The 24,432-nt window shown below is 43.9% G+C and overlaps 1 protein-coding gene across 5 annotated transcripts in view; it reads left to right on the top strand.

The window, feature by feature from the left end:
• The window catches only part of WDFY4 (WDFY family member 4), a 271,838-nt gene that overhangs the window by 140,360 nt on the left and 107,046 nt on the right, over positions 1–24,432 (top strand). The gene's annotated exons all lie outside the window — the stretch shown is intronic.

Consider the following 24,432-nt stretch of genomic DNA (forward strand, 5'->3'; position numbering starts at 1 on the left):
AGCCGTTCCTTTTGGCATTAAAACCCAAACCAATCCTTGTTCCCATTCTCTGTTTGAGTCAGGTGTACTCAGCTGTAACCCACAGCTCAGCAGGAGCTGGGTGTGTGGGCACAACAAAGGGGGACAGAAGTGTTGGTGCCATTGTTGGGAGACATGGTGGTGGATCCTCTTGGCCATGTGGGGTTGAGCTGTTAGGGTTTTCTAGTCCATGTCTCTATAGCTGCATATCAAACCATCCTAAAACTTGGTAACACTGACAATGATGTTTTTGTGATTGTGGATGCTGTGGTGAGGAATCTGGAGTACAGCAGGGGTTGGGGGTGTCTCTGTTCCCTGATGTCTGGGGCCTCGACTGGCATCACTGGAAAGCTCACTTTCTCACACATCTGGGGGTTGCTGCTGGCTCTAGTCTGAGACCTTAGCTGGGAATGTTGGCTGGAACATCTACACATGGCTTTTCCATGTGTCTTGAGCTTCCTTACAACCTGGTGGCTGGGTTTTAAGGGATAAATTTCCATAGGGAGGGAGAAGGAGAGAGAGAAAAATGGAGAGAGAGAGAAGAGAAAGAGAGAGAGAGAGAGGTGGAGGCCACATTGCCTTGCATGACCCAGCTTTGGAAACCATGCAGCATCACCTCCGCTGCAGTCCTTTTTGGTCTAGAAAGGCACAGAGTTCTGCCCAGGTTCATGGGGAGGGCAATAGACTCTACATCCTGGTAGGGAAGTGACAAGGTTCTTCAAGAGCCCATAGTACTGGAAATATTGCTGAGCCTCTCCTTGGAAAATACAGTCTTTCATATATTCTAATGATAGGGTCACCGACTTACCTTCAGAGGCAGAAGGTGGTCATTCAATAGGCATGGCCTTAGGCCCAAGAGACCTTGGTTTGTGATTCACTTAACACCCCTGAGTCTTTATTTCCTGACTTGCACAATGAGACAAGTAACTGGGAAACTGTGGGAAGGGATTCCCCAGGGAGTGGGGTAGCCGGTTGACAGACACATTACACAATTCGAACTCTGCCCATGTAACTTTGGAGATTGAGGTTAACTCCAAATCCCATGTGCTCAGAATCTGGGCCCTGCTGTCACCATAGGTCTGTTGTCCACTGTGGTCAGTGTCTGATGGGGAGAAGGAAGGATACTGGGAGAAGAGAGGAGTGAAGGGCTGCCTGTAAGTGCCCAGACCGCCAGGAGAAGGGGGCTTTCTTCTTTCCAAGGTTCAGGAGCAATAGGCTTTAGGACAAATGGAGAAAGAACCTGAAGATAGAATGAAAGACAGGAAATGAAACTGACCAGGCTGGCCGGCCCCGCTGGTGTTCAGAGCTGAGAGCAGGCTGTGTCTTCAGTGCACTGGCTTGTGGAAGACACGACTCATTAAATTTGTCCACAGACTTACTGGCTGACTGAGTGAATAACTGAGATCTCGGGCCAGCGACATCACACAGCTATTATTAGTCCCATTTTACAGATGTGAAATAGAGTCTGAAAGAAAAAGTCAAGGTCTTTGAAGCCAGGAAGTGGCGGAGTGGAGACAGGATCTTCATTCATAGTCTCTGCACTTCTGAGCACACCCTCAGGCAACTCCAAAACCTCTGGAAGCCTCAATTCCTGAGTTTGCAGCTGGGAATGTACTCTGTTTACACTAGACTATGTGGAAGCCCTTGGAAAATGCAAGTGCTTTACAAAATTCCAATACAGCTCTCTCTGCCAAGGGCAAGACAAGACCATCTCACACTTGGTACAGTTGCACCTAGCACTGGAAGCAGGAGCATCCCCACTTGTGCCCAAGCACTTGCTCCTGACCAATGCCATTTGTGGCAGGAGGGGTCCAGCCCCTCTTCCCTGGGCTTCCCTGGAGCATCTACTCCTTGACCAAGTTAGCATTGTCCCCAGGAGGTCAGGTCAGTCTGGCTGGGCAGCTGTGGAAGGGACAGCTGAGACGCTGGGCATGGACATACATTTTATGGGAACCCCTGTGGCTATTGATGCTGTGTCTTGCCAGTGGCACCCCCCACCCCCCGCCAGGCCACTGTCACTGGTACAGTTCAGTGCCTCCGAGTCCTGGGGAGATTTGTCAAGAAACAGCCCATCTGAAAGAAGCTTGAGTAAACAGCAATGTTTGGGACCATGTAGGTTTACAAATGGCTTATAACAGTTTGCTCTTGGCTCACATTGAGAGATCTGGAAGAAGGAATACTTGAAGTTGTCTGTCTTTGGTGAAGGCGAGCTGCTGAAGATGCTGTCTTCTACATCAGTTGAGGTCTCATCCATCCATCCATTTATTCATTCATTCAACAAATTTTATTAAGTGCTTATTCTGTACCCTGCTGTAAGTACTGAGGTTACAGAAGAGAGAAAAACTGACATATTTTCTGCTTTCATGGAGACTGCATTCTAGGAGGTGAAGATAGACAATAAAAAGATAAATACATTTGTAAATGTTGAGGTGCTAATTGCAATAAGGAAACGTGGAGCAGGATAAGTGGGAGAGGGTGATGAGAGAGGTTCTGGGCCACTTAGATGGAGGTGGCAGAAGCCCTCTCTGGCAGGGAGGTGTGAGAGCAGAGAAGGAAGGACAGGAGCCTCGTGGCTCTCCAGGAAAAAGTGATCAGGCAGGGAGGACCACCGGGCAAAGGCACAGAGTCAGGAGTGCGCTGGGGGTTATAGTGTGGTTGGACTGCAGCGGGGAGAGGACAGCCTTGGGGGATGTCTCCCTCAGCTGTTAACACCAGGAAGGACTGTGCTTTTCCACAGCAGAACTTCTGACGCCATTATGTTTTCCTCTTTCATTTGGGCACTTGGAAGCCAGAGAGAGAAGCGTGGCCCAAGTGGTGTAACCGCACATGCCCAGTGGGATAAATTTCTGCAAAACACGTGTACACACCCACACATAACTCTCCCTGGCCTCTTCCTTCCTCATTGAGCCCCATTTTACCTCCAGCCTGATTTATGTATCTTTTCTACAGCTTATACTGTCTTGTGGAATTTTAAAAGACAAATTATTTTTGAAACAAAGTGGACTATGCTTTAATTAAAAAAAAATTATCTGCGTCTTTACTGAGCAGCATCTCCTACCAGTAACTCAGTCTGGGCTGGGCACAGTGCCTGGTACATAGAAGGTTCTTAAAGAATGTGTAGGGAGCTGCACGGAGCCCCCTCCCCCCCTTTCTGTGGGATGAAACTCACTAGCCTTCAGAGCCCACATCCATCACTCATCCACGCGAGATGCCTTTGTTGCCAACAGAAGGCACAACTTCTCAGGTACATATGTACACTGTGATGTCATAGGATAAGAGCATCAACTATTTGCCCTGGGGTCTGTTTAATTATTTTTAAAAATTAATTTTGATTATTACAGCTGATTACACCTCGGTGAGCAATGTAATTGATATTTTCTAATGTATCCCAAGGAACATTTTGTATAACACGCTTTTTGTTGTTGAAGGTTAAAGACTCTGTTATTGGTTTTTCCCTAAATATGCCCACATCATTAGTCCCTCCAGTGAGAAGGTCGCCATCTGGAAAAAGCAGCATGGAGGCATTATTCAGGCACAAGTGCATGAAATTGGTGTTTCTGCATCTTCTGTCTCTCTTCTGGAAAGAAGGGGCTTGTAATTAAAGGAGTTGGTTTTAGAGGAAACATTATTCATTTGGTGTTATTCCTTATCATGTCAGTGGCTGACAGCTCTGTAGCACTGATAAATTGTTCCTTGGAGTGAGACACACGATGTACGATTCCTCATGCCTTTTACCTATCTTCATTTTCAGTAGAAAATGTTTTCTTCTTGGCAGGTGAGCTGAACTTTGAGGCAAGGCTGATATATAGATGTTATTTCTTCCTTTTCTCCCCCTGACTCCCATCACAGTCCCTTCTGGGATCAAAGCGTGAAGTCATCGTCTCTACCAGGGTAAAGGCTGTGGCTGTCAGCCTGTGGGACAGAGGCTGGGGCCTTGGGCTCCCTTGAGGTTACCAAAGGACAACTCAGGGTGTCCAGGAAGCCACTTCATCATGCCCCCTTCAGCTTGGAGGGATCCGGAGCACACACTCTTGCCCGCCATCCCTCTTCACAGCAGGAGGAGCGGCTTTGCTCATCTGCTCAGCTTCAAACTTTCTTGTTTAAAAACAAGTTGAAAAAACATCAACAACCAGTGTTTGTTTCCTAGTTTTAGCAGACACACCTTGGCAATGTATGATGTTAACGTTATGGGAAACCAGGTGAGGGCTGACAGGAGCAGGAGTTCTGTGTACTATCTTTATTATTTTTCTGTGGATCCAAAATTATTCCAGAACATAAAGTGTGTCATCCTCTGTTTTTTTTAAACATCAGCAAACAGAAAATGGGCACATGGGACACAGGAGCTAGAGGTCCAGTGGGAAGGGGTTGTGAGGCCTGTGAGCAGGGGGATGGGCAAAGCGGCTGCAGGTGGCAGGATGGGCATGGGGGCAGGTGAGGGCGGCACTGGGGCCCATAGGTTGGGGGTTAAGCAGGGGAATGGCACATTTCTGTTTGTACAGGTTAGATTGGAGTTTAGGACTCTTGGGGGAGTGGACAAGCTGGGGGCTGTAGCATCATTCAGGTGGGAGATGATGGAGGCAAGGCAGTGGTTGGAGCAGTGGAAACCAAAGAATACACAAGAGAAATTGTTTAATCAAGGCTGGTGTGAACAAAAAAAAAAAGAGGGCCACCAAAGACAGAGGCCCTAGCTCCGGGGCTCTTAAATCAGGCCACGAGAAGAGAGTGTGCCCAGGTGTAGGAGGTGTGGGAGGTGTGTGATTCAGATGGTTCTGTGGGGCTCTGCGGAGAATGGGGACCAGAGGGTGGATGCTGAGAGTACAGGGCCACCTCTACCCTGTAAGGAGGTGGGACCCCCTCTGGGGCGGGGGGCACACAGCCACCTGACCCAGGTCTTGTTCTGCAAAGTATGAGCTAGGTTTCACCCCACCTTCCTTCTGTGTGGACAGCTGTTCATGCAGGGGCCATGTGTACCTCACCTGAGCAAACTTAGAGGGTTTAGAGAGGAGCAAGAGCCGGTGGAGCAGGGCCAGGTTCTGTATCTGCCGCGTTTCCATGGCCTTTGGAGATAACTGAGCAGGCTTCCAGTTGCTGTCTTCAAAGCCATATATTAGAATGTTAACATGGCCCACGTAGGGAAGCCAGGGCCAGGTGAGAATTAACAGAAGGGGATGAGAAGGCACCCAAAGCCAGAGGGTCGCACACTGCAGTTGCTAAAATACCAAAGACAGGTTTCTGCAAGAATTTTATGTCTGCCTTGGCAAGAATACGAAAGCACTAAACATTTACTCCAAGGCCCCATGAGGTCCTCTAAGGGCTGCCCTGTGGGCGAGGCCTCCACCCACCCAGACGCACAAGAGCCTCCTGCAAAACCAGCAGTGCCCAGGCCCACTATCACTCACCCGCAGCCACGGAGCAGCACTGCCCCTGGTGGAGGATGAGATGCTGGCTGAGACCAGCCATGGGGTGACAGCTATACTAAAAGCAGCCTTGGCTCAGGTCCCTGGCGAGGAAAATGACATTTTTGACCATCTACTCTGAGAACTTCACCCATTATCCCTTTGAAAAATCATTGTGGAAATTTTCAAACAGATATAGAAGTAGGGAAAATAAAAAATGAATCCCCATGTATCTATCCATCACTTCCACAAATTTCAGTTCTTGGCCAATCTTGTCTCTTCTCGATCCCTACCCGCTTTCTCCCTGTGCACAGAATAATTATGAAGCAGTATCCCAGACATCGTATCATTACATGTGTAAATGTTCCTGTATTCTTATTTTCTCTTTAATGAAGTCATGGAACCCAAATAAAAATTGCAGGGGAAGCAAGCATGCAGCATTGGAAGGCTTGAGCAGTCACTGTGGGAGTGATCAAGCTGCTCTTGGTCTTGCTTTCTGGCATGTTTGCATTGGTCTCCTGCTGCTGAGAGATTTCGGTCTTGCTGAGGCTGAAGGTGCAGTGAGTCCCCGAGAATCCCACTCCCCTGTTTCAGGAAGGAGGTTGAGGTCTGATGGGACACAATGCTTTCCAGTTCAGTGTTTTGGCACCTCTGTGTCCAGGGGTGAACAGCCCTTGAGGTGGAAGCCTCAGATTTCACTCACCTGGGCAAAAGGCTCATGAGTCAGGAGCACCCCAGGGCTAAGAAGAGTTTTTTGAAGATAGAAAAGAATGGGCTTTGAAATGAAGGGGAAGTAAGTGGTGGAGTTGAGGGGACCAGCCAAGGAAGTCAAAAAGCAACTATGAAAACAGAAGTTAGAATTCCCAGAGATGTTCTACTGTAAAAGAGTTATAATCAAAAATCTTTAAGAAGGTGTAGGAAATTTTAAAATTCTGAAATTTAGAAGGTCATCACAGGGACTATTTTTACTTAAACTTGTTGTAAATTCAACATGATGTTGGGCAAGGAAAAAAAAAGACTTTCCTAGGAGATGAATGTGCCTTTAAGAGAGATGTTGGGAAGCAGGTAGCCTAAATTTGGGGGAAAATGAAGATGCATGAGAACTTCTAAAATTGAAGGGGTGAGAGGACCCAGAGATTGGTGAGGTCTTGATAATACGTCCTCACTGTAGGGCGGGAGGGCAGAAAGACAGCTTGTGTCAGCAAATCAAGGGAGGAGCGGGGCTGGAGGGACAAACCATTGGAAACCATGGAGAAGAGAAGAATGATTCAGAAAACCTGCAAACACGGACTTTGTGAGAAATCGCAGTGCTGCATTGTTGGAAAACCCAGTAGTGCTCTGTGGGGCTAAACGTCTTGTGAGCCAGTAATTAAATGAGACTCTCTGTTAGAGGAGTAAAACCACTCAGAAACGAATGAAAGTATAATTTTTAAAAAAGACTTTGTAAAGTATAAACCCCTCTACTGATGTGAGCATTGTTACTGAGATCTTCTACTAAATGGAATCTTGGTTTTCTTAATTGTGGTGGGCGGGCGAGACTGCCAATGACACTTTCTCTTGATGCTTTTCCCGAGATTACTGACCCTAAAAATAATGCCACTGTCCCCAGCCTGGCCTTAGAGCTCTTCATGGTGTGTCTAAACTAGGATTACTTCCAGAAGGGACTTCCATTACGCTCTGGTTGTGGTGGTATTCGAATGCAAGAAAGAGAAAAATGGTGAAGTCCAGTATCTTATTTCTTAAACCTCTGAAGTTTCCTTCTTCACTTCAGCTGAAAGTAAAGTGTGTATATTATGTGTTGTAGCCCTTTGGTCATGCAGGCAGCTGTGTTCCAACACCATATGCAGAATGGAGCTTCCCAGGGCAGCAAAGCATCCTGGTGGTGGAGGTGAGAACACAGCACTGTAGGGTCGTAGAAATGCAGCCGAGGCCAGGGCAACGGTTGTCTGTGTGTGTGTGTGTGTGTGTGTGTGTGTGTGTGTGTGTGTGTGAATTAGCCCCTTAGGTTTTCTTCCAGTGTTTTGGGCACTCAACCAGGAGACTCCCTCTCATTATCTCTCTTCTTTACGCACACACCCACACATCCCATTCTTAAAACAATTTATATTAGAGCCCAAAGGAAGGACATGGTTTGAACCAGAAACTCCATACCACAACTGACTATAGACTGGAGGCCCCTACAGCAGGGGATTTGAAACAGCAGCCCCGTCACCAACACAGTATTAGTATCCAAAATGAGGGGGAAGGACAGTATCGGGCTGATGGAAACAGTGGCTTTTCTTTTTCCATTTTAAGAGTCTTAAACGTTACTAGGCTATCACAAGTCCTTGTTACAGGAGTTTGAAAAATAGAAGTAAATGAACAAAGCAAACACTGATACCTTTAATGATGTTTCTTTACCAAGTGCATCATTAGTGAGACAGCTTTATCTTCATAATAGAAGGATAATTAACATCACTAATTGTCTAATTAAGTTCATTAAGCATCCACCAACAGCGCACCGTGAAGCTGACATTATGTTCTACTGTCAACAAATGCTTTTGATTTCTTAGGAAGTAATTAAAATGTAAATTAGCATGCGATTATATGCACAGGGGAAGTTTTGAATCAAATATTCATTTCAAAACTGCTTAGAGCAAGATAGTTTTTTTTTCTTCAGTAAAGCAGACATTTTGCTATTAATGGTATATATTAAAGTTGTCATTTGTTGTTCAGCGTTTGAATCATTGCGAGGTTATGGTGCTGTATGACAGAGCTTTTAGTTGATACATTTGCCATCGTGCTTTGTGCTTTTGTGGTTATTTGATCATTTTATTTAGCATGTGTGTTTGTGTCCTTTGTGTTTAACAATATCACAACCAATTTTTTTTTCTGAAAACTCTCTGTAACTTAAATTCTCTAGCTGAGCTTGCCCTTTAAAGGCATTTGAGGTCAAACCTTTCAGTGTATTCGTTCCATCAGGTTAGGCTCAGGGAATATCATCAGTGACTCGCTCAGAGCAGGTGTCCCTACACACACAGGAAAGATGGAAGCTGCCCAGATCAGACTTGTGGTCCAGCCGTCCTTGGTTGCAAGTTCACATGTTTCTGCTTTCTTAGGGCAGCCCCCTGGTTTCTGATGAATGATTGTAACTGGAATGGGCGTGTTGTAGTTCTAGATACGGTAACTTCATCGGGTTAGAACCCTTCCTGAAACATCACAGTCTCTAGACGTTTTCTGGAAAAGAGGCTCCCAAGACAAGCCACCACGCCCAAAGCCCCAAAGCTTTCCTTCTTCAAACAATCCTAATGGAACCCTGGAATGCCCATCCTTTACTAAAGCTTACAGTTTACTGCAGGATCTCAATGCTTGTGATGCCACCTCTGCCATCTTCTCCCTTGAAGACGCTGGGCCATTTGAGCATCTAGCTGATGTCACCTGTTCAGTGAGGAGGAAAAAGTTCTGCTCGTGATATTGAACCACTTCTTGGATGATATTTTTCAGGGATGGATTTAGCTGGTGCCGGATCCAGGCACCTAAGTTATGTGGGGACAAGATTTCAGATAAATGCAGAGAGAGATACAGTGGCCTAAGAGAGCCTGTCTCTTGCCCTCTTGAGAGGATCAGTGTCAGGGCTTGGGCATGAGTAGAGTCTGCAGAACCACTAGCTACTCATCACTGTGGGTGCAGACATCCCTGTAGTCCAAGCAGAGGAGAGGCTTGTGTCCTGGGGTGGGTGGGGGCAGACATCGTTGCACAGTGACTGGTGGTGGATTGAGGCCAGCTGGACCTTGGTGAGCAGTGGCACCACTCCGAAAAACTCACCTGCACGGGACCAGGGCTCTGCATAGAGAAGCGCAGTTTAAGGTGGACCCTGACTTTTGTCCAAGCTCTGCTGGCAAGCTGTGAGCTCTGGTGTGGTCTGTATTGATCTGGGAGAAGGGCACCATCTGTCCAGAGGGGACTCCTTTTTTCAATTCATGCAAAGGACAGTGGCTAGGCTAGCAGAGACCCTGACCCGACCAGGGGATCCTTCTGCTAAAATTGCATAACAGTGACCCTCTCGTAATGTGCAGCAAGTACCTACCTCAACTAGCACATAGAATTTCTCTACCAGAATTTTCGTCTCAACTGTTTACTCCTTTTTTAAAAAAAATTTTATTGGAGTCTAGTTGATTTACAATGTTGTGTTAGTTTCAGGTGTGCAGCAAAGTGACTCAGTTATACATATACATACATCCACTCTTTTTTAGATCCTATTCTCATATAGATCGTTATAGAGTATTGAGTAGAGTTCCCAGTTCTCTACAGTAGGTCCTGTTGATTATTTATTTTATGTATAGTAGTGTGTATATGTCAATCCCAATCTCACAGTTTATCCCTCCCCCCCTTTCCCCCTTGGTAACTATAAGTTTGTTTTCTACATCTGTGACTCTATTTCTGTTTTGTAAATAGGTTCATTTGTACCATTTTTTTTTAGATTCCACATATAAGCGATATCATATGATATTTGTCTTTCTCTGTCTGACTTCCTTCACTCAGTATGACAATCTCTATATGTTGCTGCAAATGGCATTACTCCGTTCTTTTTTATGGTTAAGTAATATTCCATTTTATATATGTCAACTGTTTACTCTTAAAACTTAACGTGGTCTACACTATCATGACTTATTAAGGATGCAAAGTCCACACAATAAACACATATTTAATACTGACAGTAACTCAGTTCATTCCATGGCTGGCTCATGGCCCTGCCTCCTGCTGGTCGCCATAACTGACACTAAGGGATGGCTCCATCACAGTGCTCCACAAAAGCACAGGTGCCGCTCGGCCACCTTGGAGCAGCCCAAAGCCACCTCTCTGAGTGAACTTTTGGTCATTCAGCCTCACAAGAAGTAGGGTTAAAGTTGTTTTGTTTTTGGAAGCAAGATGATAGCTTGAAACCTCTCCAAGAGAGCAGGCACTGGGGTTGTGGAAGTTCCACAAGTCAGTGGAATATTCTCAGCGTAAGGTCACAACCACTGCCCATTGAAAGGCACATCACATCTAAATCATCTTTTGAAAAGTTGTTAGGACTGAATGTTCAGTTTCTTCTCCAAAGACAGAAACATCCAGTCTGAAAAGGTTAGAGAAGTTTAACTAGATCTTCTCACCTCCTTCTGCTAGTTATTTACTGATTTTCTTTCCTTTCTCTTCTATAGTATTTTATTTTATTGCAAAATCAGGCTGTGTTTATATACCATATATGATGGCTGTCACTGAGGAATATTTCAAAGTAACTCCAGGTCCAAGTCTTCAGCTCAACCCACAGTGTTTTAAGGTACATAAATACTTCATCATATGCAATTCAACAACATATGAATTCATTGAAGATATAGCAGTCCTAAGAGTATAGAGATGAGTAGCACATGACCTTATATTTAAAGAATCCTTGTAGTCTGGTTATTTATCTCCCTAGCTAGATTATATTGTATCTAAGAAGAATTAACAGTAGCTGGGTTTCTGAAAAAAAAAAAAAAGTATATAGGTCAATATTTTGTAAATTAAAACTGATTTGAAATTAATTTAGGAACTTGGCAACTTAAAGAAATCCTGGGTTGAATCCTTTTGAAAACTGAATACAGTCCTTTACTTTGAAGGCCTATTATGTCCAGGTATCTATTTTGAGGTTCAGGTTTTTATAGATTAGATTTCCTAATGTGAGGTATAACCGCATTCCAAAAACTAATGTTGTGGTTGGGTACGGTATCATCGTTCCAGGAAAGGCTTTCAGTTTTTAAAAATTGTGACTTATGGCTAGGGAAAACACATTTTTTGATTGTTTATTTCTCTAAATTTGAATATTTAAAACTTAAACGTATCCATCGATGGAAAAACGCTTTAGAGTTCACAAGACAGAAATGTCCCAAGCTATATAAATGATAAAATGGCACATGGTCCTAGAGTGGAGAATCAGTCTGGGGCCCTCCCAAGGCACTGCTGCCATTCACAGCCCCTAGGTCCTCACTCCCAGATCCTCCCTGAGGCGCCTGCCGCGTAAGTTACAGTCGTGTTCTCGCCCTGGGACCCATCTATTATGAGAAACCATTTTGGTTAATTAAAAAAGTCTTTCAAAGTCTCAGAACAGGAAGTTCTGAAATTTTCTTCTCTCCACTGTTGTCAGTGGGGGTTGGTGCAAACTTGGCTCTACGCCTGGCACAGAAGGGTGGAGGGCCTGAACCTGGAGGAAAGAGTGAAGACAGCCAAAGAGAGTGTGGCAGTCCAGGCCTGGGGGCCTGGGAGGCCGCTCATGGGTCCTTGGGTGCTAGTGTATCTACTAGTACAATTAGGAGTGATAGAAGGAGTAGCTGAGCCTTGAGTGTCCGATCAATTCTTTTTTTTTTTTTAAACATCTTTATTGGAGTTTAATTGCTTTACAATGGTGTGTTAGTTTCTGCTTTATAACAAAGTGAATCAGTTATACATATACATATGTCCTCATATCTCTTCCCTCTTGCATCTCCCTCCCTCCCACCCTCCCTATCCCACCCCTCTAGGTGGTCGTAAAGCACCGAGCTGATCTCCCTGTGCTATGCGGCTGCTTCCCACTAGCTATCTATTTTACGTTGGTAGTGTGTATATGTCCATGCCACTCTCTCACTTTGTCCCAACTTACCCTTCCTCCTCCCCGTATCCTCAAGTCCATTCTCTAGTAGGTCTGCATCTTTATTCCCGTCTTGCCCCTAGGTTCTTCTGACCACTTTTTTTTTTTTTTAGATTCCATATATATGTGTTAGTATACGGTATTTGTTTTTCTCTTTCTGACTTACTTCACTCTGTATGACAGTCTCTAGGTCCATCCACCTCACTACAAATAACTCAGTTTCTTGTAAATGGTTCCTGACTCATGGACTTCTACGTCTGGGATCTGCTGTATGGGTTGGGGGACAGATGAGGCATCTGCTCTCAGTTTAGGGAAATAGACTGTAAGCAAAAGGGAATAGATGAGAAAATATTAGCTACTGTGACGTAATCTGAAGGCAATAGATGATACGCTGGAGACTGACTTGTGATTGCCATAGGTTGGAAGTGATAATAAAGCTGAGAGGGAAGAGTAGCCATTGGGCACCTGGGGAATGAAAACTCCCGAAAAGGACTCGGCTAGGGCCAGGGATCAATGGTGGGAGGGAGTTCGTATATTTGAGAACAGAGGGATATCCTTATAATTGGAGCACAGAGATCAAACACGGAGTGGTCCAGGAGGAGAGCAGCAGGGGTCAGTTGTCAAGAGCCATTCCAGTTCTCTAGGGCAGGGGTCCCCAACCCCCAGGCCTGCGGGCTGCACGGCAGGAGGTGAGTGGTGGGCGGCTGCCCATCGTTTGCATTACGGCCTGAACCATCCCCCACCACCCCGGTCTGTGGAAAAACTGTCTTCCACAAAACCGGTCCCTGGTGCCAAAAAGGTTGGGGACCACTGCCTAGGGCATCAGAAAATACATCTATGTCTGTGACTCCATCTGCATACGTATCTCGACCCCCACCCCGCTCTCATCTACTAAACACCCAGTCCTGCTCTGGACATTCCGTGCACACTCATTGACTTCCTACCACATCCCAGGCCCTTGGCTTAAGGCCAGGGGATACTGACAGAAAAAGGCCAAGTCCCTGACCTGCGACCCCCACCTTCTAGGTAGGTGAAATAATTAAAATGTTAACAAGCTGAGCTTGAGCTGAGACTTGGAGGAGGAGGAGGAGGAGGAGAAGGAGCAGGAAGGATGTGAAGGAAGATTGGTGGTGAGGGAGGGGCCCCTCCAGGTGTAAAGGGACAGCCTTGTGGGTCAGCTGCTGCCTTGGTATTACTGGAGTATTATATCCAGTTTATGTTAATCCCATGTATTTATTTATAGTCTGACTCAATCCCCAGAGGATTTATGATATCCAGATGAGATGCATGCAATAAAATAAAGAAATGAGATCAAGAAAAATAAAATTAAAAGAAGAAAGTCAATTCCTGGGGAAATAAGATCATAAATATGCAGTCCATAAAGATTTACAGTCAAACATCTACACCACGCGTGAGTTTCTTGGCTGCCATTGTGGAGTGGTAGGTAAGAGAGTTCATATATTTATTCCTCACCCATCAATTATGCTTCTGCCAGGGAGCAGAAGTGCTTGAGAGCAGGGACATAGGGAGAACAAAGCAGATGGTCCCTCCCAGCAGCTTACTCTGCCTCATCACCCCTTCAAGCCACCCCCATTGTGAGTTTTTAAAGATCAGATCTGATCATGTCATGTCCCTGATTAAAAACCATTATTTGTTCCTACACTGTCCAGAAGAGGACTCAGACCCACGACCACAGTGCAGGGAGCCTGACTCTCACTGTTTTTCTTAGTTTCTCTCCTGTGACAATCTTGCACAGTGTTTGCTCCAAATGGGCCCACTTCCATATTTTATCGCAATGTACCCTCTCTTCTCCCATCTCTACCCTTGGGCAAATGTGGTCCCATCTGCTTGGAAGAGCCTCCCCCTCCCATCAGACCAACTGCTTCTCCTGTACTTTAAAAACACTGTCCCTTCTGAAAGCCCTTTCCTGCCTGGCCATGGCCCCTGTGGCTACAGTTAACTTTTTAATTCACAGTGGCCATATCTATGCAGGACAAGCCTAAGGGAGAGGGAAGGGCTGGTGTTGATTATGTTACCTGTGAGTCACATTCAGCCCAACAGTGGGCACCTACTGACAAGTCCCAGTGTGACTCCCAAGGGAGCCGAGGTGAGCAGGTGTGTGCAGCATCCCGGAGCACAGGGATGTGGTCACGGTTGCCCTCCGGAAGATCCCAGTGTGGGCCCAGATAGCACCCAGTGACTCAAGCCAAGGGTTCTGCTCCAGTCGTGGACAGCGACGTGCTGCTCCTGGCCAAAGTGGCCTTGTCTCTCTCGTTACAGCCTCGGGAAGGAACCCTCCCCATAAGCTCCAGCCCCCATTTGTTATCTCTACTTGAAATGCCAGTTTCAGTGTCCAGGCTTTCTCAGTGCTAGACATCATTTGGAGTCAAGGAGGCTGAGTTAGTTTGCCAGCGTTGCCTTAGCAAAATACCACAGGCTAGGGGCTTCACCAGCAGATATTTATTTTCTCACAGTTCTGGAGGCTGGAAATCTTAGATCAAGGTGTCTGCAGGTTTGGTTTCTCCGTGGCTTGTCAATGGCCATCTTCTCCACGAGAGCATCCCTGGGATCTTTTCCTCTTCCCATGAGAACACTGACTAGATTCGATTAGTGCACACTCTAACAGCCTTGTTTAGTTTAATTACCTTTTTAAAGGCCCTATCTCTAAAATACAGTCATACTCTGAGGTACTAGGAGTTGGGGCTTCAGCATATGAATTTGCGGGGAACACGAGTCAGTCGGTAACAGCAACCTCAAGTCTCAAAATGTGTTTAGGGGAAAATGTTTCCATGCGTTGCAGTCCTCCAACGTAGATCCTCACATTCATCTCATCCAGACCCCTTCTCGTAAGTAATTCCTAAACTTCTGCTCCTGCCCGAGGAGGTCTGTGTCTCCATGAGCCTCACCTCTAAGGAAGACGATAACGGAAACTTGAGGAGACGTGGCTGAGTTCAGGAAAGGTCAGTGTGGTGATGCTTCCCATCTGTCTGAGTCTCACAGAGGCTCTGATGCCCAAGAAGGAGAAAAAGAGGAGGGAAGCTGGCTTCTTTGAGGAGGCCTGGTACCTGCAGTTCCAAAGCTTTTGTCCTTTGCTACACGGGAGTGTCTTTTTTTAAAAGTAGTCAGTCTCATGACAATTGAATTTAATAAAAACAACACAGTTCAAAAAAGACAAATTAGAAACCACTGTTCATCTTAGAAATTAATATGTGAGTGAATTTAACAAGAGATGAATTGCACTGTGGTGATCTGGTCCCTCTTCACCCACTCCAAGCACCAGTTGTTTGTCTTGCTGGAAATATGATTATTACTCTGGTATTGCTTGACATTTATTAAGAATCCAGGGGCTATATCTCCACAGTAGAGAAAAGTGCAATTATCTGGGCACTTGGAGAAAAGAGCATTTCCTGGCCTGAGTCGTCCAAATAGATATGTTCCAAAGACACCTTGACTATGGCTTGATGCAGACCCAGGCCGTTCTGTCCCTTAGTTCCTGTTTACCTTCATAACGAACTGCTAACCTTTTACGGGTGCACGTGTAGGTATTATACAAGATTTACCCACAAACAGGGAAAGCATTTCATTGTTTTCTCATTAACTGCTTCTATCCTTTAACTAAAGCCAGGTCTCCAGTAAGAACTTATATTTGAAAGCAGATATATCAACCTTATGTAGAGAAGGCATAATAGAAAAATCGCGTATGTGATCTGTTTATTGAATGTTTCACAACCAGGAAAACATTGAATTTCAGACGGGTTTAAACGTGGCAGTGGAAGTGAAGGCCAGAACTGCCCACCTCCTGACCTTTGTTCTTTGCAGACCCAGAAATCTTATCACCTGGCCCTATATCTGACCATCAGCAGTGTTTTACTCTGGGCAGGAAGTGACCAGCTGCAGAGAATTTAGCTCAGAGGAGTGCCAAAATCTATGAGCTTCATTTCAGTCTCTCAAACTTTCGTCTATTGTTGTCTCCATTTGCCAGACCCTTGGGAACAGGGATGGACATTGTCCTTGAGGAGCTTATTCTAGGGGGGGCTTCAGGCGGGGAACCCAGCCACTGTAATGTGGAGCACTGCCTCTGCAGGCTTTGTGCTCTGCCCTAGGGCCCTGAGGAGGCGTGCTGGGAAAGAGAAGAGTATTTTTGATAATTACCAGTTACATGATCATGACAAAGGGCTCGCACAGACATGGTTTCCTCAGTTGCTCACTGCCAGCCAACTGCATGACACTGTTAATCCAATCCCTCATCCTCTCAGCCTGCACTGGTGGAGGAGAGGTGAGCAGTGTATTTATTTTATAATTTGGGCTATAATCCATTAAGCCTGTTATTTATCTTGTTGCTCAAATTGTTTGAGCTTTTTGCTCATAGTATTTAATTGATCTCACACTTGCTTTCACTTAGCTCTGTTGATCTTTTTTCACAGATCACAAATATGAATCCAAATGAATTTTATGTATTTTAATGCAATTTCACTATAACCCTTCCTGACATTTTTGGTGTGTGTATTATTCAGGAAAAGTTATGTTACAGTAACAAACACCCCCAAAACTAATTGCCCTAAAATAGCAAAGGTTTATTTCTCACCTGTGCTACACGTGCATTGTGAGTTGGTTGGGAGTCTTCTGTGCCTTAACCTCGCCCAGTGATACCAGCTCATGGAGTAGCCGTTGTCTAGAACTTTGAGCACTGCCATGGCAATTAAAAAAGAGCTTAGCAAACAGAGCATGAGCCCTTAAAGTTTCGGCACACCTCTCCCTGGCCTCACCTATGGCTCAAAGGTGGCAGGAAGGGTGAATCATGCCATGTAGCTACAGGAGGAGAGAACTGGAAATATTTGGCAAACAGCACTAACGACCAAAGCCCTATATTTTTTTTTTCAGTTTTTCTTTTCCATGCAAAATCGACGCACATTTAATTGTTGTTATTGGTAGCATATTGTTTTCTAACCTCCTTTAAAAAAAATCTCAGTACATCAAAAACCTGGTTCCATATCATCAAAACTTTTTTGACACCAGGACTGCCGTGAACAGTTGTGTAGGTTATGCACGAGGGCATCTGGCCAGCGTGGCAAAAAGAAGCTGAACTCGAGCCTTTGTCCCACTATTCAAGTTATCCGAGCAGGTCCAGGATGGCATCTGCCCAAAGGGGACACAAAGGTGCTGTATGGGCTAGTGGTGGCCCTTTGTGAGCATAATTTGTGGTGGCTGCATAAGGCTCTACAGTAAGGATGAACCATCCCTCCACGTGTTGATACTTACATTGTTTCATTTTATGCTGCTATAAATAAGATGGTGGAAAATACTGTCCAGTGAGTATTTGTGCATATATCTTATGATTTCCTTAGTGTAAGTGACTAGCAGTGAAAATTGTGAGACAAAGGATTAAAATGACATGCATATGTGTCAGCACATGGTAGATACAGTGGCATTTCTTACTACTGAGATTAGTTCCAGACCCGACACACGCCGTGCTTGGCTGGAGAGTCCAGGACCTACAACTGTAACGTTGGTACTAAGTTTCCAAGCAGGATCTGAGAGGCTGCGTTTAGATATTGGTCTTTCTCCTTTCTGGCTAGGCCATACAATTGTAATTATAGGACTAATGATGCTTTAAACAAACAATGTAATGACTGTCATCAGTGACAGCAGGCACTTCCTGTGGGAGAGCTTGGGCAGGAGGGTCACCAGCAGCTGGCCAGCCCCAGGCGTGCCCCTGGCAAAGCTGGGCACCATCAAGCTGAGGTCAGCTCACTTAAAGGTGACACCCTCCAGGTAGGCTGTGCCTTGTTCCCCATTCCAAGATCTGATCTGTGTTCTGTAGCCAAATCCTTCCTTAAGGAGGCACTGAGACAGCAAGGCAGAGGCTCTTTAAACCAGATCTGCTTTCCCTCTCAAATCTCCACACGGCCTTCTGAGGCCCTTGGTCCTACTTCAGAGGTTCTCAAACTCTTTAACACACAGGCAGTTGCTAAGCAAAGGCTATTTTGCTCCAATAATCAATGCAGAGCTTTGCTCTGAATTTGTCTCCCATCCATGTGCCATATTCACTGCTTCCCAGGCAGATGGGCCTCTGCCCTTGAACCGCCCTCCTCGTCTCCACATCCAGAGTGTGACAACTTTTCAGGGCATGAAAGGTCTCAAGAGCGATTGCAAAGTAATGTTTGCTTAGCACTGTGGCAACACACAGGGTGGAAACCACGTGGGAGAGACTCACGTGATGGCAGAATCCAAGAAGTCATCTTCCAGCACTGCCAACTCCCGTATTGTTGGAGTCACTCATCTCACTTGTCCTCAGCTTCCTCTTCCGTAAAATGGGGATAATAATAATACAGGTTTGTCAGGTGGCTAAATATTAAATGTGATAATGCAAATGGAAACTCCTTTGTCAGCTGTGAAGTGCTATGTGCAAATTAGTTAACTGGATGTAATGTTGAGAGAACGGACCAAGGGATAACAAAAACTTAGACTATCAACACTTTTATATAACTCATCAGGTTAGGTCCCTGGTCAGGTCCCTCTCCCATCCTCCTAATCCACTATTCCAAGACTTCACCCCTGCTCAGCGATCAGGGGAAGCAGAGCCATCTTCCCCTTTACTCTACCCTGGAACTGGAAGCCATCAAGTGTGAAGCACCTCACTCTCTAGTGTTCCGCTCACACACTCATCCACATCTGCACCCATCCTCAAGTCCTTCCATCCAGCTTCCAAGCATGAGCCCTTCCTCATGGCTCAGGTCAGCCTCTACATGGGCTGCTGATTCCATCCTGTCTTCTCTTATCCCGAGGAACTTGTGCCACCTTCCTCTTCCCTTTGCTTTTCAACTTTCTCCCATCTACTGCCAAGCTCCCCACAGCCTAGCAATACACTTGGGTTGTATCCTTCCTCTTACATTGCATGGCCCTACTCCCACCTCTTTTTTTCTCTTCTTCAGATTCAGGTTTCTTAAATGAGTTGGCAGTATTCATCGTCTCCATTTCCTTATCTCCAAATTTCTGGTTGACTCGCTGCCGTCTAATCATTCCCCTGAAATAACTTGTAGAAATTACCAAAGACCAATTTCTGTAGACAAATCCAAGACATTTTCAGGCTTCATCCTACAGGGCTTCTCTGATGCACTCACTGTGGTTAAACAGCCCTGGGTTTCTATGACATTTCTCTTTCTGATTTTCCTTAAACTTTTCTAACCTTTCTTCTCCTATCCTAAACTTTGCAAGTGTTCCCGGTTTCTGACCTTGACTCATCAAGCTCCTCTCTGCACGTACTCTCCATGAGGCATCTTATCATCTCTCCGGGTTTATTTATCATTTGATTGCTGGTGGCTCACAGATCTATATAGAACTTGGAACTCTCAGTTGAGCTTTCTTCTAGGGATGTCCAGCTGTACCACTGGTGCTTCAAATTCAACATGTCCTCATATCGCTCAAACTTGCTCTTTCTCTTGTTTTTGTGATATCTATTAATTTTTCTTAGTTTATCTAATTTAATTTGTTCCATTAGGCAAACTAGAAATTTTAGAGGAATTCTTACCCTCTCATACAGTCACCAGTTTATCCCAATTTTATTTTCCATGTTGTTCTTGAATTTGACTCCTCTACGTGACCCATTCCACCCTGTGAGCCCTCACTTGTGCTGTCATGATAGTGTCCTAAGGGAGCTCCCTACTTTTAGTCTTGTCTTCATTAAATCCATCCTTCAAATTGCTACCAGAGCCAGTTAGCAAAAATGCTAATGGGACCACATCAGGCTTCTAGTTAAAACCTCTCATTCGAGATTCAGCTAAAGCAGCATCTCAACCAGGGAGCCTTCACTGAACACCGTGGTCTCCTCTTCTTTGTGCTGACTGTGACCTCTGTCACCATGTCCCAAACATAGCTCTGTCTCAACATTGGCCATGTCGGCACATAATTATATGCTCTTCCACTGGACGCCACAAAAGCAGATATGGGGCTCGTCTTTGTACTGCAGGGCCTGGAAAATGGTAGGTGGACAATGACTGTTGGTTGAACTTAACAACAGAGGGAAAATTTGAGGGTAGACATGGAATATCTGAGCAAGGGTGTAAACAACACTGGGCTGCAGCTATTGTCGATAGGGTATTTATTTGAAGAGTAAATATGATATATAACTGAAATCATATAGCATTTTCTATAACTTAATTCAGAAGAGACCATCTAGGTCAAAATTTTCAACTGATCTTACCCATGACTTACACCCAAATAGTCTCTGGGTGACTCTTTTATGAAGTTTCATTTTACTGTCTCATCTTATCTCTATAATATCTCTTTGGACTAGACAGAGGAGGTACTATTACCTTCATTTTATAGATGATAAATTAAATTGGAAATAAGTGATTTGCCCATGGAATGTGGCTGGTAAGGGCCGGGAACCAAGCTGTCTGGACTTTTTGATTCTATGTGAAACACTCTGATTTAGCAGCGCTCAGAACAGCATGAAAGTTTGAATATCTTTTCATATATCTTGCCGGAGTGTCCCTGCCTGAAACTCCCCCCACTTAACCCCCTGGGATGATCCATACCAGGCCTGTTCTTCGGTGAGGTAGCACATTCGTTGTTTGACAGGGGCTGCTTTGTGTCCAAGTTCCCCCACAAGTTCTCTTCTCCTGCCGCACATCTCCAAAGCATCATATTAGAAAAAAGACTGGGCTTTTGCCTTAGATGTAAAATTAGATGTAAAATTAGTCAAGTTTGTCAGCATTTTATGTCACTTGCGCTGCTCATAATGATTGTTACTTGTAAATGTGTATAAACGTGTAACAGCAATATTAAGGAAAATTTTGTAAACAAAAAAAAAGAAGAAGAAGGAAAGAAATCACCCTATTCCCACTACTCCAAAACAGTAACTGGGGTTTTAAAAATTATATTGTTTCCATAGTTTTGAGTCTTTGCTGGTAAATACTTTTTTATTTTATTGAAGTATTAGCACACATAGAATAAAAGTGTTCCAGTCATAAATATACAAATTTAAGAATTTTAGTGGCATGAACATGTGACCCCTACCCAGATTAAAAAATACAACATTCACGGCTCCCCAGAAGCACCCCCCACTCCATGCCCGATTCTAGTCTCTAGCACCCCCAAAGTAGCCAGTTTCCTGGCAGCTAATATCATACATCAGTTTTCCACTTTTTACTTTTATGTGTGTGAAATAACATATCATATGCTCTTCTTTCTGGCTTATTTCATTCCAAACTGTGTGAAATTTATCCGTGTCTTTTCATGAAGTAGTAGTTCATTCACTTTCATAGCAGTTGACCAACATTTTCATAGAGTTCTCAGACTTTTTGGTCTCAAGACCTGTTTACCCTCTTAAAAATTACTGAGACTTCAAAGAGCTGTTGTTTATATCGATTGTATCTATTGATATTTATCATGTTAGAAATTAAAACAGATTTTTAAAAATAAGACATTTATTAATTCATTTTAAGATAGCCGTAATAAATCCATTATATATAAGCATAAATAGCATTTTTGATAAATAACTAGATTTTTCAAAACAAAAAGTTTTGAAAAGAGTAGTACTGTTCTATATTTCTGCAAATTCTTTAATATCTATCTGGCTTAGAAGACAACTGGATTCTCATATCTGCTTCTTTATTCAATCAGTTGTAATACTTTTTTATTTATTTTTTGGTTGAAATACATGAAGAGAATCTGGTCTTTCACAGATATGTAGTTAGAAAAGAAAGGAGTATTTTAATAGAATTTTCAGAAAATTATAGATATTCTTCTTTGATACTACACCAAAATTCAACAAGTAGTAGTTTCTGAAAGGTTACTTGAAACTTTTATCAGTGAAATTTTTGTACTCTGTTACAGTAAAATGTATTGATTATCTTGTACTTTGAATGGATATTGTAACCCATACATGATTTGTAACATGCATTGGAGCATGCAAGTAACATACAACGAGAATATTGCTTCCCTGAGTTACGAGATCTCCCAAATGTTGACATGTTTCATTATGCATATGGAAAGATCATATTCATATACCACCAGTTTTATCAGAAAAATATTTATCTACTGAGAAACTGTCAGGCTCACAGAGGCAGGTACAAGCTTTTCAACATTCTGATATTCGAAATTTGAAAGCCCAAATTTCATCATAGGCAGAAAATACTGTCAGTGGTTTTATTTGATATGACAGGTTCACTTTGTTCATTTTCAAGAAAAGATCTGCCAGATATCCAAGTCTTCATAACTAGTTTTGTCTGTCAGTCATTCTTTCAGATTAAAGTGATCAAAAGCAACTAGTTCAGCTCACAACTCTAACAATCATATGAGTGCTTTTCCTTGAAATGACCATCATGGTTTTTGGTGTTCAGAAGTGCTTTACGCAGATTTCCCATTTATCACACAGACTATTAAAAACGACTGTATTCAAAGACTGAGATTTCATAAAATTAATCATTTGTACTGTTTCATCAATGACATTCGTTTTTTTTTTTCAAAGTTTTACTTCTATGTAGCAGGACCCTTTTACTTTTCCATTTTATTTATTTTTTAAATAAATTTATTTTTGGCTGCGTTGCATCTTCGTTGCTGCACGCAGCCTTTCTCTAGTTGCAGTGACCGGGGGCTACTCTTCATTGTGGTGTACGGGCTTCTCATTGCGGTGGCCTCTCCTGTTGAGCCCGGGCTGTAGGTGCACAGGCTTCAGTAGTTGCAGCACACGGGTTCAGTAGTTGTTGCTCGCAGGCTCTAGAGCACAGGCTCACCAGTTGTGGCACATGGGCTTACTTGCTCCACGGCATGTGGGATCTTCCCATACCAGGGATCGAACCCATGTTCCTTGCATTGGCAGTGGATTCTCAACCACTGCACCACCAGGGGAGCCTCATCAATGACATTCTTAAGTGAAGATTTTTTTTCTCCTATGAGTTCCTAGTGGTGAGGACTACATATAATGATTATTTTGGAAATTGTAGATTCACATGCAATGGCAAGAAATAATACAGAGAGATCCCATGTACCCTTTATCCAGTTTCCCACAGTGGTATCATCCTGCAAAACTGTAATACAGTATCACAACAAGGAACATTTCCATCACTACAAGAAGTTCTCATATTGCCCTTTTGGGATTGTCTTTTCTTACTCAGCATAATTCTGTTCAGATTCATCCAGGTTGTTGCATGTATCAACAGTTCATTCTTTTTTTTTTTGTGCGTTATGCGGGCCTCTCACCGCTGTGGCCTCTCCCATTGTGGAGCACAGGCTCTGGACGCGCAGGCTCAGCAGCCACGGCTCACAGGCCCAGCCGCTCCACGGCACGTGGGATCTTCCCGGACCGGGGCACAAACCCGCGTCCCCTGCATCGGCAGGCAGACTCCCAACCACTGCGCCACCAGGGAAGCTCTATTACATCATTTTTATGTGGATTTTTGTGAAACAAAAGTTTTTAATGCTGATGAGATCCAATTCATTTTTTTTCTTTTATGCTTTTGGTGTAAAATCTAAGAACTTCAGCGATTTGTTGAATGAGAGCAGTAAAAGCAGACATCTTTGCTTTGTTTACAGTCTTAGAGAGAAAGCATTTATTGTTTCACATTAAATATCATGTTAGCTGTGGGGTTTTGTAGATGATCTTTATTATGTTAAGGTAGTTCCCCTCTATTCCTGGTTTTCTGAGAGTTTTATTATGAATGAGTGTGGAATTTTGTCAGATGCTATTCTGCATCAGTTGATATAATCATGTCATTTTCTTCTTTAACCTACTAATATGGTAGATTATCTTGATTGCTTTTTGGGTATTTACAAGCTTTGTGTTCCTGGAATAAACCCACTTGGTCATTGTATGTAATTCTTTTTATGCATTGCTAGGTTCTATTTGCTAATATTTTGTTAAGAATTTTTGTATCTCTATTACAACAGCCAGGACATGGAAGCAACCTAAGTGTCCATTGACAGATGAATGGATAAAGAAGATGTGGCACATATATACAATGGAATATTACTCAGCCATAAAAAGAAATGAAATTGAGTTATTTGTAGTGAGGTGGATGGACCTAGAGAGTGTCATACAGAGTGAAGTAAGTCAGAAAGAGAAAAACAAATACCGTATGCTAATACATATTTATAGAATCTTAAAAAAAAAAAACAAAACACATACTCATTCTGAAGAACCTAGGGGCAAGACAGGAGTAAAGACGCAGACATAGAGAATGGACTTGAGGACACGGGGAGAGAGAAGGGTAAGCTGGGACGAAGTGAGAGAGTGGCATGAACATATATACACTACCAAATGTAAAATAGATAGCTAGTGGGAAGCAGCCGCATAGCATAGGGAGATCAGCTTGGTGCTTTATGACCACCTAGAGGGGTGGGATAGTGAGGGTGGGAGGGAGATGCAAGAGGGAGGGGTATCAGGATATGTGTATA

The sequence above is a fragment of the Neophocaena asiaeorientalis genome, unplaced genomic scaffold (assembly GCF_003031525.2).
Source record: "Neophocaena asiaeorientalis asiaeorientalis breed wild unplaced genomic scaffold, Neophocaena_asiaeorientalis_V1.1 scaffold202, whole genome shotgun sequence".
Taxonomy (NCBI): domain Eukaryota; kingdom Metazoa; phylum Chordata; class Mammalia; order Artiodactyla; family Phocoenidae; genus Neophocaena; species Neophocaena asiaeorientalis.